General features: G+C 35.7%; 1 long non-coding RNA gene across 1 annotated transcript in view; it reads left to right on the top strand.

The window, feature by feature from the left end:
* LOC113898334 overlaps positions 1-13,479 on the top strand; it is an 81,712-nt gene extending 68,233 nt beyond the window's left edge. Inside the window, exon 2 of the long non-coding RNA XR_003512611.1 lies at positions 13,375-13,479. This is a non-coding gene — a long non-coding RNA (uncharacterized LOC113898334). The remainder of the gene's footprint in view (positions 1-13,374) is intronic.
* The last annotated feature ends 338 nt before the right edge of the window (positions 13,480-13,817 follow it).

The raw sequence follows: 13,817 nt of genomic DNA, 5'->3' as shown, positions 1-13,817 counted from the left end.
CAAAAGGAGAATGTTTCAAGGATGAGAAGAAGCAGGTGTCATTTGAACTGAGCTTTGAAGGGTAGTAGGAGTTCAGCAAGGAGGAGTTGGGGGATTCAAGGGTCAAAGAGTCTATGAACAAAAGCTGAGGGAAAATACAAAAACTCACAGTAAAAACCATGAGTGTCCTGGTGTGACTGAAACAAGAAACATGGAAAAGTATGGCATAATACAAATCTGGATAGGTGTGCTTCACTCGTTGGAAAAAGACCATGGCTGGGACTCTAAAGGGAGTGGAGACCATATATAAACCAATGGTTTTCAAGCAGTTTTTAGCCTTTCATTAAATGAAATCTTTAACAGAAATCTAATCTATGGAACAGATAAAATCTGTACTTCTCTACTTGAAGTAGGTTAGATGTCAAGACTCCTGCTCTCCTTTGTCCTTTGAAACATCCTTTCTCCCTACTCCCAGAAGACCCCGAGGCCTCTCAAAGAGTCCATAGAAACTGTGGTGCAGCTTGAAAAACACAAAGCTATTAGCAAAAGGAATAAATGAGGATTTTTTAACAAGGCAATGAAATGACCAATATAGACCTTTAAACATGTAACTGGGAAAAAGGAGAGGGTAGGTAAAATGAGAGGTAGAGACTGCATGAGTCTAGATCTAGGTGTTAACTAAGGAATAGAAAAGATGTGACTTCAATATGATAAAGTCACAGCAACTCTCAGTTCACTTTAGTAGCTCAGTCATGTCCGACTGTGGCCCCATGGACTGCAGCTCGCCAGGCTTCCCTGTCCATCACCAACTCCTGGGATTTGCTCAAACTCATGTCCATTGAGTCAGTGATACCATCCAACCATCTCATCCTCTGCCGTCTCCTTCTCCTCCTGCCTTCAATCTTTCCCAGCATCAGGATCCTTTCCAGTGAGTCAGTTCTTCACATCAGGTAGCCAAACTATTGGAGTTTCAGCTTCAACATTAGTCCTTCCAATGAATACTCAGGACTGATTTCCTTTGGAATTGACTAATTGGATCTCCTTGCAGTCCAAGGGACTTTCAAGAGTCTTCTCCAACACCACAGTTAAAAAGCATCAATTCTTGGGTGCTCAGTTTACTTTATAGTCCAACTCTCACATCCATACATGACTGCTGGAAAAACAATAGCCTTGACTAGATAGATGGACCTTAGTTGGCAAAGTAATGTCTTTGCTTTTTAAGAAGCCGTCTAGGTTGTTCATGGTTTTTTCTTCCAAGGGGCAAGCGTTTTTTAATTTCATGGCTGCAGTCACCATCTGCAGTGATTTTGGAGCCCAAGAAAATAAAGTCTCTCACTGTTTCCATTGTTTCCCCATCTATTTGCAATGAAGTGATGGGACCGGATGTCATGATCTTAGTTTTCTGAATGTTGAGTTTTAAGGCAACTTTTTCACTTTCCTCTTTCACTTTCATGAAGAGGCTGTTTAGTTATTCTTCACTTTCTGCCATAATGGTCGTGTCATCTGCATATCTGAGGTAATTGATATTTCTCCCAGGATTCTTGATTCCAGCTTGTGCTTCATCCATCCTGGCATTTTGCATAATATAGTCTGCATATAAGTTAAATAAGCTATGTGACAATACACAAAGTTGACGTACTCCTTTCCCGATTTGGAACCAGTCTGTTGTTCCAAAGAAGTTCTAACTGTTGCTTTTTGACGTGCATGCATATTTCTCAAGAGGCAGGTAAGGTGGTCTGGTATTCTCATCTCTTGAAGAATTTTCTGGTTTGTTGTGATCCACACAGTCAAAGGCTTTGGTGTAGTCGATAAAGCAGAAGTACATGTTTTTCTGGAATTCTCTAACTTTTTCTATGATCCAACGGATGTTGGCAATTTGTCTCTGGTTCCTCTGGCTTTTCTAAATCCAGCTTGAACATCTGGAAGTTCATGGTTAATGAACTGCTGAAGCCTGGCTTGGAGAATTTTGAGCTTTATTTTGCTAGCATGTGAGATGAGTACGATTGTGAAGTAGTTTGAACATTCTTTGGCATTGCCTTTCTTTGGGATTGGAATGAAAATTGACCTTTTCCAGTATTGTGGCCACTGCTGAGTTTTCCAAATTTGCTGGCATATTGAGTGCAGCACTTTAATAGCAACTCTACTTGATTAAAAAAAAATAGCTGTAAGAAGTAGAATAGATAGCAAATCAGATTTTCAGAATCAATAAGTGTGACCTTATAATGTCAGTAACTGAGAGTGTGTATTTTTATTTAATACATGATTTTGGTTTAAATTTTGAATCTACCATAGTCTCCCTTAGTGTCTTTATTTTAGAGTGAGCCAAAGTACAATAATAAACTCTATTGGTTTAGAAGTTATAGCTTCATACAATTTCTTTTTTTGTTTTTTAAACTTTACATAATTGTATTAGTTTTGCCAAATACAATTTCTTTTTGTTGAATCTTGAATTACAAAATTCTGTCACCTGCACCAGAAGGGGAGGATGTATATAACATGGGATATCATTTTTATAAGTGTATTCATTCATTCCTTCAGTTGTTTGTTATCATTCATTGATTATTTTAAGGATATCACATACTATAGGAGATGTAGGGGTAACTGAAATTTTAATTATATTTGTATTTTGGATAGATTAGGAAATTTTAATCCTCCTAAGAAACTCCTAAAATGAGGAAATTTAGGAGATTAGGAAACTCTTCTTCCAAACAATCTTTAAAAATATTACTTTCATGTTAATGTTTTTATATAAATATAATATTACTTCTTACATTTTCTTTTCAGACCTTTTCCTTTTTAATACTACTTTTATATGTAAAACGTGCCATATATTCATGTGAGTCAAGTCGTCCTGTTAGTCACTTTCAGTCGTGTCTGATTCTTTCAACCCCATGGACTATAATCCACCAGCTCCACTATCCATGGGATTTCCAGGCAAGAATATTGGAGTGGGTATTCTATACCAAAATTCTAGTCACAAATCAAAGCATTGGAATCATGTGTTATCCAATGTACATATATTGGATAATGTTCCAATTAATAGTTGAAATTCTAGTTTATATTTGTTTTTAACGGGACTCTAACTTTATAATTTTGGTCATCTTTATCAAGCCAAAAGCTAAGTCTACTAATTCTATTTTGCATCAGAAAATAAATACTCAAGTTTATTTTGTGCTAATATGAAATCTGGGAGAAGGCAATGGCACCCCACTCCAGTACTGTTGCCCGGAAAATCCCATGGATGGAGCAGACTGGTCGGCTGCAGTCCATGGGGTCGCTGAGAGTCAGACATGACTGAGCAACTTCACTTTCACTTTCCACTTTCATGCATTGGAGAAGGAAATGGCAACCCACTCCAGTGTTCTTGCCTGGAGAATCGCATGGATGGAGAAGCCTGGTAGGCTGCAGTCCATGGGGTCGCACAGAGTTGGACACGACTGAAGCAACTTAGCAGCAATTTGAAATCTATAATTATTTAAGAGAAATCTATGTCCTACAAAACCAATAATGTGATCAGGGTGTTCATTTCACCTATAAACTCAGTGCCATGATGTTGTCACTTATTTTGTATGACTAGAATAACTCAATACTGAAAGCTAAAATAAGTTTTAATAAGAATTAACTACTATCAATATATTCTAGACTAATTAGAGAGGAGTTAAAAATAAAGGTGTTGGGTACATAACCTCTAATATATGTAAATCCAGAGCTATACCTTTTACATCTTATCTCATTTAATCCTCAAAACCTACATGGAAAGTAAAGCTACCCATTTTATAAATAGAGAAGGTTTAACTTGCCCAAGAACACAAGTAATTAACAGAGAAAAGTTTATAAACCTCCAAGTCCAATTACCTTTCACTAAAAGTGCTCCCTGCCAGTAAATAGTAAAGAATTCATTAATAAGCATTTAACATCATCGTCATTGGAGAAGGGGATAGGAGTTAATACTTTATTGCAAAGTATCACAATTTTCTTTCCTGTCATATCTCTGCAATTGTCATTTACTACCTAAATAGTATAGTGATGTATCAATTTAACTTGATGTTTTCCTGTCCATTTTTCAAAGAGTTATCTCTGGGCAAATAGCCTCTTAGAAGAGAATCTTTCATTTTGAATTTCCTGTAGATGAGCATTTGGCAGAAACATTGATCATCTTAGTCATAATGCCTCAAAATTACTGTACAAACTAATCAATATCATCATCTCAAAAATATACAAACTAATTAATAGTATGAGAATACACATGTTCAAAGAATGTCAAATCCATTATAGATATCTGAAGGATTGGCCTGTAAACTATTTAGAAGTGTTTATACAGAAATGCACATCAAATTAGAAGAAGGTGAGGATACACAGGTTCTTAGAAAAAGTATTTGAAAGACTGGTACATTGACATTTACTGCCTAGAAAGGAGTTAACTATTTTTGTTTTACCAAAGATATTTGTCTAGTTACAAGATACTTGTAACTAAAGTATCAAATAAAAGTAAAGTAGGCAAATGAAACAACAAAATAGAGATGTCCACAACTTACAGTTGTTCAATTTAAGATTTTTCAACTTGACGGTGGTACAAAAGTCATATTCTTTCACTAGAAACCATACATCAAATTCTAATTTTTTATCTTTTTTCAAGGCTAATGATAAGGAATACAAACTCTTGTGATGTTGAGTATTAGCAAGAGCTGCAGTTTCCATCAGCCATGTGATCACAAGTGTTCACAACTGACATACTATCTGTGCCCATACATTCCTCCCCTTTTTTACTTAAGCAGAATATTCAATAAGTTATATGAGATATTCAGCATTTTATTATTAAAAAGGCTCTGGGTAGAGATTATTCTGCCCAACTGTACACTAATACAAGTGTTCTGAATATGTTTAAGATGGGCCATGCTAAACTATGGTGTTCAATAAGTTAGGTGCATAAAATGTGTTTTCAACTTACAATATTCTTTTACTTACGAATGTTTTGGGATACAATCCCATCCTAAGTTGAAGAACATGTGTAGACTTTTCTCTATAAAAATTCCCAGGAGTGCTTAAGTTCTGGCTGATGGGTAGATCTTAGCTCTGTGACTTCTTACCAACATGTCCATGTCACTTATAAGTAGAAATAACATAATTGTCTAATTCCTCAAGTCATTTTGAGTATTAAACTAAAAAATGGGTTAATCCATATAAGTATGTGGACGATGTGGGTGGAAAAAGGAGAAATCAAGCATAGCTAAAGGAGAGAGAGTAATGAGTAGGATGACACAGAAGTAGTTGGGCAGGAGCAGGGCCAGGCCATGTGCTCTGGAGGCTGTGATTAGAGTCCTAAAGTCTTAGCCTAGAAACAGAAAACCTTGAGTCACCTGAAGCAGGAAAATAACATGATCAGATCTATCCTAGATGACTAACACTGAAGCTAAACAAAGAGGTTATGTTGATTGTTTTTTTTCATTCTGGAAAATACCAGGGAGTTTGTTTAATCGTTTGTCTTTTTGAAGTGGGATCTGAATCAGATTCTGGTAGAGACACTCTCTTCCATAACTCCTAAAATAGAAAGACTCATCATTGTGTAGTATAAGGAAAAGAGAATAATTAAGAAAAAAGACAATAATGTATATAAAGAAAAGACAAGTTAGTGCAGGAGGCCAATAGAAAAGGCAGCGTTAATTCAAGCCATTATATCTAGAAACATATGTAGTTTATGTGGTATTACTTTATAAAAATGATGCATCATTGTCAATGAGTAGGGAAATAAAGAAAGGACAAAATTTAAAGATGGAAAAATATATTGCTTGTAAACACTTATGCATACAGGAATAATAAGTAATAGCCTCTTTACTATGTTTTAGCATGCTGAATCTAGCATTTGTGTATCCATGGATTAAAAATATATAATTAATAAAAGTTTGAGGTAAATATAATTTGTTTCACATTTTATATATCACTATCAATGTGGCTATATAGAAAAAAGCATAATAAGGATATTAGAAATGAATGCATTGGAATAATTTATTTTAAAAAATAGGTATTTGGTACTTGGGTTTTCAGAGGAAGAAAAGGTTTTTCTGGTCAGCCAGATATCAGCCAAATCCATAAAGAGCCAAGCGCAGCTCCAATCTGTCATCTGGAACGCACTAGTGCTGAGCCCTAGCTTAGCCAAAAGTTGAGTATAAAATGTACCTCTGAGTCCTCTCCAATGTTTTGCACTCTGCTTTGGCTGATGTTCATTTAGGTTAGGTTGTCACCTTTTTTTTTTCTCAAAAAAGAAAACATATTCAATGTAAAAATTTCTGTAGTAATTTAATAAATGCAAATAATACTAAAGTTCAAATTGTAGAGTTGGTTATGACTCTAGGTAACATATTTCAAAATATCATGTTGTCTAATTATCTGAATTATCCAAGAAAGATGTTTTCTTTATTCCTTTCTTTCCCTCCTTCACTCTCTCTCCTTCCCTCCCTCCCTTCCTTCCTTCTTTTCTTACCTCCTTCCTTTTTTCTTCCCTCCCTTTCTTTCTTTTTTCTTTTTCCCCCTTTCCTTTCCTGCCTTCCTCCTTCCCTTTCTCCTTCTTTCTCTCTCTTTTTTTCTTTCCTCGGCTAAATTAACCAGGAGTTGTTCTATTTGTAGAACACAGTCCAACAGAATCATCACTCTGAAAAATAAATAAAAGCTAGTTTATCATTGGAAAAGACCCTGATGCTGAAAAAGATTGAAGGCAGGAAGAGAAGGGGACAACAGAAGATGAGATGGTTGGATGGCATCAGCGACTCAATGGACATGAGTTTGAGCAAACTGCAGGAGTTGGTGATGGACAGGGAAGCCTGGCGTGTTGCAGTCCATGGGGTCACAGAGAGTCAGGCATGACTGAACAACTGAACTGAACTGAATTTATCATTAAGGGATTTATTTTTGGTTTACATTTTTTATAGTCAGTTCTAGTCACCACATTACTTAGTCTTGTGTCATCAATTTAGAGAGCACAGAGTCCAACCTGCAATCACTATGTTTGTCTAATATTATAATCTAGGCCTTCACACTCAAATAATTAATATATTAAGGAAACCAATCATGAGAGACAACTCCATAAAACAATATATAATTTGGATATTTCCCTAACTGAAGCATCTAATGTTTCTGCAGAAGGCATATCATACTTGTATGGTACTTCATAGATCATAACAGTCATAGACCTTTATATTATTTTATCTCATTCATTTCTTCAATATTAATTCATTCACAGAGCTATTGCATACTAGCTATATATAAAACTGAAGACTGTCCCTGATCTTAAAAAATTAATAATCTCGTCACTTACCCCTTCCATAAACTATAAAAGGCACCTGTTATTATCTCAACCTGAGACTTAAATAATTTAATAATTTAAATCCACAGTGTGGGAATGCTGGGTAAAGTATTCTGAATCCATGATCTGAGTTGCTGACACAGCCTCTGCTCTTCAACCCTTCCTAGTAAGGCCCACAACCAATAACTTGGTTTCTGGAGTCAGGTAAATCTGAATTCGGATCCCAGCTCTGTCTTTCAATACCTGTATAGTAGTAGAATGTGAATTCTGACTCTTTGCGACCCCGTGGACTGCAGCCTGCCAGGTTCCTCTGTCCATGGGACTCTCTAGGCAAGAATACTGGAATAGATTGCCATTCCCTTCTTTAGGGGATATTCCTGTTCCAGGGATTGAAGCAGGGTCTCCTGCAGATTCTTTACCATCTGAGACACGAGGGAAGCCCTAATACTTGTATGAATGTAAACAAATTAAATACCTTCTCTGTGTTCCCATTTGTGATAGGGACTGGCCAGGTCCACCTTACAAGGTGGTGAGGAAAATTACACAAGACAGTGGAGGTGAAACTGAAGGCTGAGACCAGTATGAGGTGACTGAGGCACTCACTGTGGGTACAAGAATTTAAGGACAGCGTGCCATCAATCAAGAAATAATATTTTAATTCCATGTTTTAAAAATTCAAAGTGGGAAATTATGACTCATAGGCCAGCTTCCTGTTTTTGCTTTAAAAAAATTATTTTTTTATCAGAAACACAGTTGGGTCCTGGGTAAGGAAGTGAGTCATGGTCATGCAAGGGCAGGTTTAAATCTTGTTTTTATTTAAAATTTTGATATTTTATTCATCCTTATAGTAGGATCTTAAGTAGATCCAGTCCTGCCTGTGATAGGCTTTTGACCCACAGAAATAGAGATAATAAATGGCAATTGTTTTAAGCTATAAAGTTTGCAGTGATTTTGATACAATAGAACTAATACAATTATGAATATTCTGTGTTACTTTCTATTTTAAAATATATTGTATTAAATTATCATTTATCTTGATTATTGAGTTTTTTTGTACTCTGTTTAATTTTGTACTTGAGTAGAGTGTCTCATTATCTCACTCTAATTTTGATCTTACAATGTTTGACTTAAAAGTAAGTACACAAAGCATGTTTTTATCTTTATTAATTCACAATGTCCTCCAATCTAGTCTTATTGATAAGGAATCTCCTTAATGGGCTTCCTTGATGGCTCAGAGGGTAAAGAATCTTCCTGCAATGCAGGATGCCCAGGTTCAATCCTCGGGTCGGGAAGATCCTCTGGAGAAGGAAATGGCAACCCATTCCAGTTATTCTCGCCTGGAGAATTAGTCTTCCCTATTCTTTTAAATTTCTCTTCTCCATCTGCCCTCCTGAACAATGGCTAACATCCATACATCCTTACCCACATCAGAGCCACCCAGTCCACGGATTAGCCAGGTAAGTAGCTATTAAAACAGTATCTTAAGGATATCATCTGATATCATGCCATGTAATTATCTTCTTTAAAAGAACCCTGTTTCTCAAACAATTCAAAAGTATTTTCCTCCTACATATTTGGACACTTCTTGCATCATTTGGAATGTTATTTTATATTCATATTAATACTAAAAGTTACCCCCACGAATTCACCTTTGTCTTGCTTTCTTTTAAAAATACTTTTGCTAAGTATTTTAGGGGATTTTGGAACATGTGCATTTGAGAAGTGTGAGTTTGGATATGGGAAGATAAGAACAAAAGGGAAAATGGTGAATAAATTTGTTGTCTGATCTAGCTTGCTGCTGCTACTGCTGCTGCTAAGTCGCTTCAGTTGTGTCTGACTCTGTGCGACCCCATAGACGGCAGCCCACCAGGCTCCCCCATCCCTGGGGATTCTCCAGGCAGGAACACTGGAGTGGGTTGCCATTTCTGATCTAGCTTATATGTGTCTAAACTGTTCGGTTAACTCTCACTCAGGAGTTCCTACTTTATTACAAAAGGAAGAGAAGGAAAGTAGCTATAAGAATCATTTGTAAGCACCCATATTGGTGGCTATTTTCACCATGATTGAATCATAGATATTTTGTGTCTATAGAAAGTGGTCATTTTTACTGTGTGTGTTGATTCATAGCTGCATAACTAATCATGACAACTGTATTAATTGCTTACTATCAAGGGTTTTCTCTTTTATTAGAGAACAAGTGACTTCCTTCCCTTATACTGGTGTGTGTATATATCTCTGTGTGATAGAGATTAATGTATAAAGCTTTGCAGGAAACTGCCTCATTGATTTTGTTGCCTTTATATTTGTCTTCCTTAGATGACTTCCACTAACATAGATGGAGGATGTATAGCCCATTTCAGTGGGATATCCCGGGCCCTGCCCACAGGTTCTGGAGTTCTGGCTTAAATTCAAGAATCTGAGTGGTTCAGAGTTTAAAGAGATATTTTTAGAGAAATGGATACATTGTATCATTGGTTATTTTTAAAGTCTCCTATGTAGCTTCTTTGATGGAGTTGCTTTTATAAAGTATTAGCCCTTGCTTTATGTTTTGTATACCAATTAGAAAATACATTGCCAACACTGATGCAATGATGTGTCCTGGAATTTAATTCAATGTTGCAAAGAGTTATGCATAAGTTCTATTTCTGGGATCTATGTGTTTAAATATCCCTATGCCTATTTTCAAATTCTTCAAATCTCATGTTAGCCAATCCACTGCTCAACTGTACAGTTCAGAAATATTTTCAAAACTTTATATTGTTTTCCCCCAATTATTGAGACTGAAATTTATTTCTGAGATTTTTATGTAGAAAATTCTATCCTTAAACAGAAGTTAATCTAGCAGCATCAGTTGAAGATGAATATATGAAATCTACCTCAGTTCATGGTACCTCCTTTTAGAGAAAACTCTCCCCAAAACTCTTTATTGAAGAAAAGTATCAGATCAGTGCCTTAGAGTCTTCTGTGCTATGATAGTGCATTGAATACAAGAAAGCTGATGGGGTAGTTTTAAAAAATGTCCTGACAGAGTCAAGGTGATGGCCATTTTTAGCTGCCCTGCTATCCATCACCTCTTTCAGCCAAGCATACTCCATCATATGCAACAGCCTCATGAATTTATGCATCAAGCTGTGCAGCCAGTCGTGCCGAGGGCGCTGGTGACAAGTGAAATTGCTGTGCGCCTCATTTAGCTGTTTATTGCGCCTGAGTACGTGTTGCAGCTGTCATCCCACGATGGGATGATAGTGCTCGTTAATAGACAAGACAGGCAAATAATGATGGAGGCCACAGCAAGAGATGCTCATCTGCCAATGGGCTCTGAGCAATATCACAAACATCCACAAAGTTTTCCATCAAAAGCAGCTCTGTAAGGAAATAGAGAGGGCAGGGCTTTTCTTCATGGGACTAACAATGGAAATTAAACTTTTGGAAAAAGTATAGCCCAGTGGGTTGTATAACTTAGGGCTGGCATTTGGGGTTCCACACTGTGCTTCCCTTTTAAAAGAATCACAGGAAAATGGCCACACGCACCAAAGGTTTGCTACCCGTATTCAACTTGACTATATTCCTTTTATACATCATGGAATTAACCTTAACCCACTCAACAGTCAGCCTCATTCTGCTGTCAACCATGGCCCTGAGAATTTCTCAATGTTATTTTTCAACTATTTGAAGACTTGTTTCATACATTTATGATTTGGGATTACTCTCTTTCAATTCTTCTCAGTAATTCAGGGAAAAGTAACTTGGAATAGAAATATTCTATCTTTAGATTTGAATGGAATTTTCTTTTGTATAAAATTGAATTATACTCAAGCATTCATATCTTGGCATATAGGAAGGAGGCTCTTAATAAAATCTCTCCCAGATGAAAGTCTGTTAAACAACTTTCATTTCTGTCCTTCTCCGAATATGTGGTGCTTAATCTTATGGGTATTTTACAATTGGTAATTAACAAGTGCCTAAGGTGGGGCTTAAATGTGACTCTTTATGGTTTTCCCAACCAGTTATTCACTTTATTAGAATATAGAACTTAAAGAGTTAATTAACATGTTTAGTGTAATGAGATGAAACAATTTCTGACAATCTTTTGCAGACTTTTACATGTTACAGAAATACCCAAGAGAATTTGAATTCTATTCCTTGCCAACTGGATATTATTTTGAGTCTCAAATATAGAAACAAATATTAAGGTCCAAATTATAAACTCAGGACAGAAATAATTATAGAAATTTATAATTTACTAGAAGAGCTGGGAAAACCTGTAAGCATGAAAAAATGAAAATTAAATGTAGGAATAATCACTAAAAATATACAATACACTATTTGGGAAATGGCGTTCTTGAACATGAAAATACGTGGCCATGGTTTTTTAATGGTCTATCTTACCATGAGAAGGACTGCCAAGTTGAACAAAGACATTATTATTAGTAAGCATAGAAAGTACTGACCAGGACAGCAGAGGAAAAACACCTTCATTGGGATCTCACGATGGGACAAATATATTTCCCTTTAGTGTGGCCTCCCCATTTTAAAGATGAGGAAACCAAATCCTAGAGAGGCCCCGTGACCTAGCAAAGTCTGCAGGGATTCACCGGTAGCGTCTGCAATGAACGTGGTCTCTGGTCCACAGGTGCCTCGTCTGTGACATTTCTCATGTCCTTGCAGTGACTGGCAGTGTCAGCTGTCTTTGTTTTTTTTTAAACCATTCACTAACAAATGTATTATTTGTATTTGTATGTTACTTCGAAAGAATATTCTGATGTGTTTATCATTTATATATGTTTATTTCTTTAAAAAATAGTATAGCAGAGTGGAAAATACAAGGTACTTAACAATAAGGTTACAATAAGGACTGTGTCACGAAAGAAGAGAGAGAGTTATAACCTACAGTATCAGACTAAGGATAATTACTAGATTTGAGTATAAAATTTACCATTGATTTAAAAGGGTTGATTCATTCTTAAATGTGATCCTTGTCTTTGAGCCAAAAATTACTTCAGTGAGAATGGATCTTCAGTTTTATGATGGAAATAAATGAGAAAATACAAGTTAACTTGCAAAGAAAATAGTTTTATGATGCACATTTTAAGAATATACGTATTATGTAGAGTAAGGCCCAGCTGTATTAATTATTTAAAGGTCCTTCCTTCTTTAAAACATTCATATCTGTGAATCTTCTGTTATTCAAAATGTAAAATAAAAATCATTAAAAACAACTCTCAACTGGGTATCTTGATGCAGATATATCTATTGTCTTAGATGCCTTTGCTAACAATATACAGAACAATGTATATTCTACAGCAATTAATTTGGATACACAGTAGACATGATTATATAGGAGGTATAAAATCACATTTGGATTATACATTATAGTAGTATTTTAGCTCATAGTCTTAATGTAAAATTCCTTGGACTAACATGTAATAACTGTATGTACTTTATTTCCTTTTCCCTGTTTTGGGCTTCCTATGGAATAATACTGAAGGAGCTATATTATTCTGCTCCTTTGCCTTTTCAAGAATAACAACAAAAATGTTTTTTGGCATTTACAGAACTAATGGTCAGCAAATTTGACGATGTTGACTCCTTCTTGATATTGACTCCTTTTTCTTAATGAAATGGAAAAGAGATGTGTGTTACACACACACATACAAAGTTTTATTAATGTTTCATAAAATGGTTGCTACAATCAAAGGAACTGCTCTGAAAATTAAATTACTGGGCTGACTCTGAAAATCAGCATAATATGCTCTGTTTAATTCAGTCATGCTAAGATGTTAGATTCTCCTTCATTCTCTCAGCTTTCTCTCTCCTTCACCTGGGGGCATCTGCTGATGAGTCTCTTCTAGAGGTTGTTTAATGACTATTTTACAGGAACTGTCAGCTTTCTAAAGCCCAGTGGCATTGGGCGTCACTGTATTACCAGCCTTTTTACACAATTTGCCTGACTGTAAATCGGAGGTTTAAAAGTACAAAAAAAAGCTCCTATTTGGTTTAATGACTGACTGATAGAGGTTGATTAATCTTTCTATGCTCAGATGTTTTACTCACAAAGGTCATCTATTGTTTGTTTAAACTCACTTTTCTAATTTTAGAAACACAAGAAATAAGAAGACCATTTGAGAAGAGCAGATAGTTGCCTTAAGAAAATCTCCATTCATCTGTACTCTGGGATTTGGACTCAAATCGTAATTATACAGTAAGTGAAATGAACATAGTCTTTATATTAATCTAATGCAGAGTTGCAAAACCATGATACCTGCTCAGTTTGGTTGGCAAAAGGGGTTATTTGTGACATTTGACAAAGCAGATCTTTTTGACTGTCTAAGAAAAAGTAATATTTCCCTTTCCACTTCTACCCCCTTTTAAAAATCCAAACAGGGATCTTTAGAGCAGTATCATCTTGTTTTACCTAGGATGTTACTTCCACTCAGCATTAATTTTTTAAATGGGAAATATATCCTTTTGTTCAAATTTCAGCAATTCACTATCATCTGGATATATAATGCAAATTCTTGATTCTTGAATTTTATCATGA

Source organism: Bos indicus x Bos taurus, chromosome 9, assembly GCF_003369695.1.
Source record: "Bos indicus x Bos taurus breed Angus x Brahman F1 hybrid chromosome 9, Bos_hybrid_MaternalHap_v2.0, whole genome shotgun sequence".
Taxonomy (NCBI): domain Eukaryota; kingdom Metazoa; phylum Chordata; class Mammalia; order Artiodactyla; family Bovidae; genus Bos; species Bos indicus x Bos taurus.
Note: the sequence above shows the minus strand (reverse complement) of the source record. Positions and strands in the feature narration are given on the sequence as shown.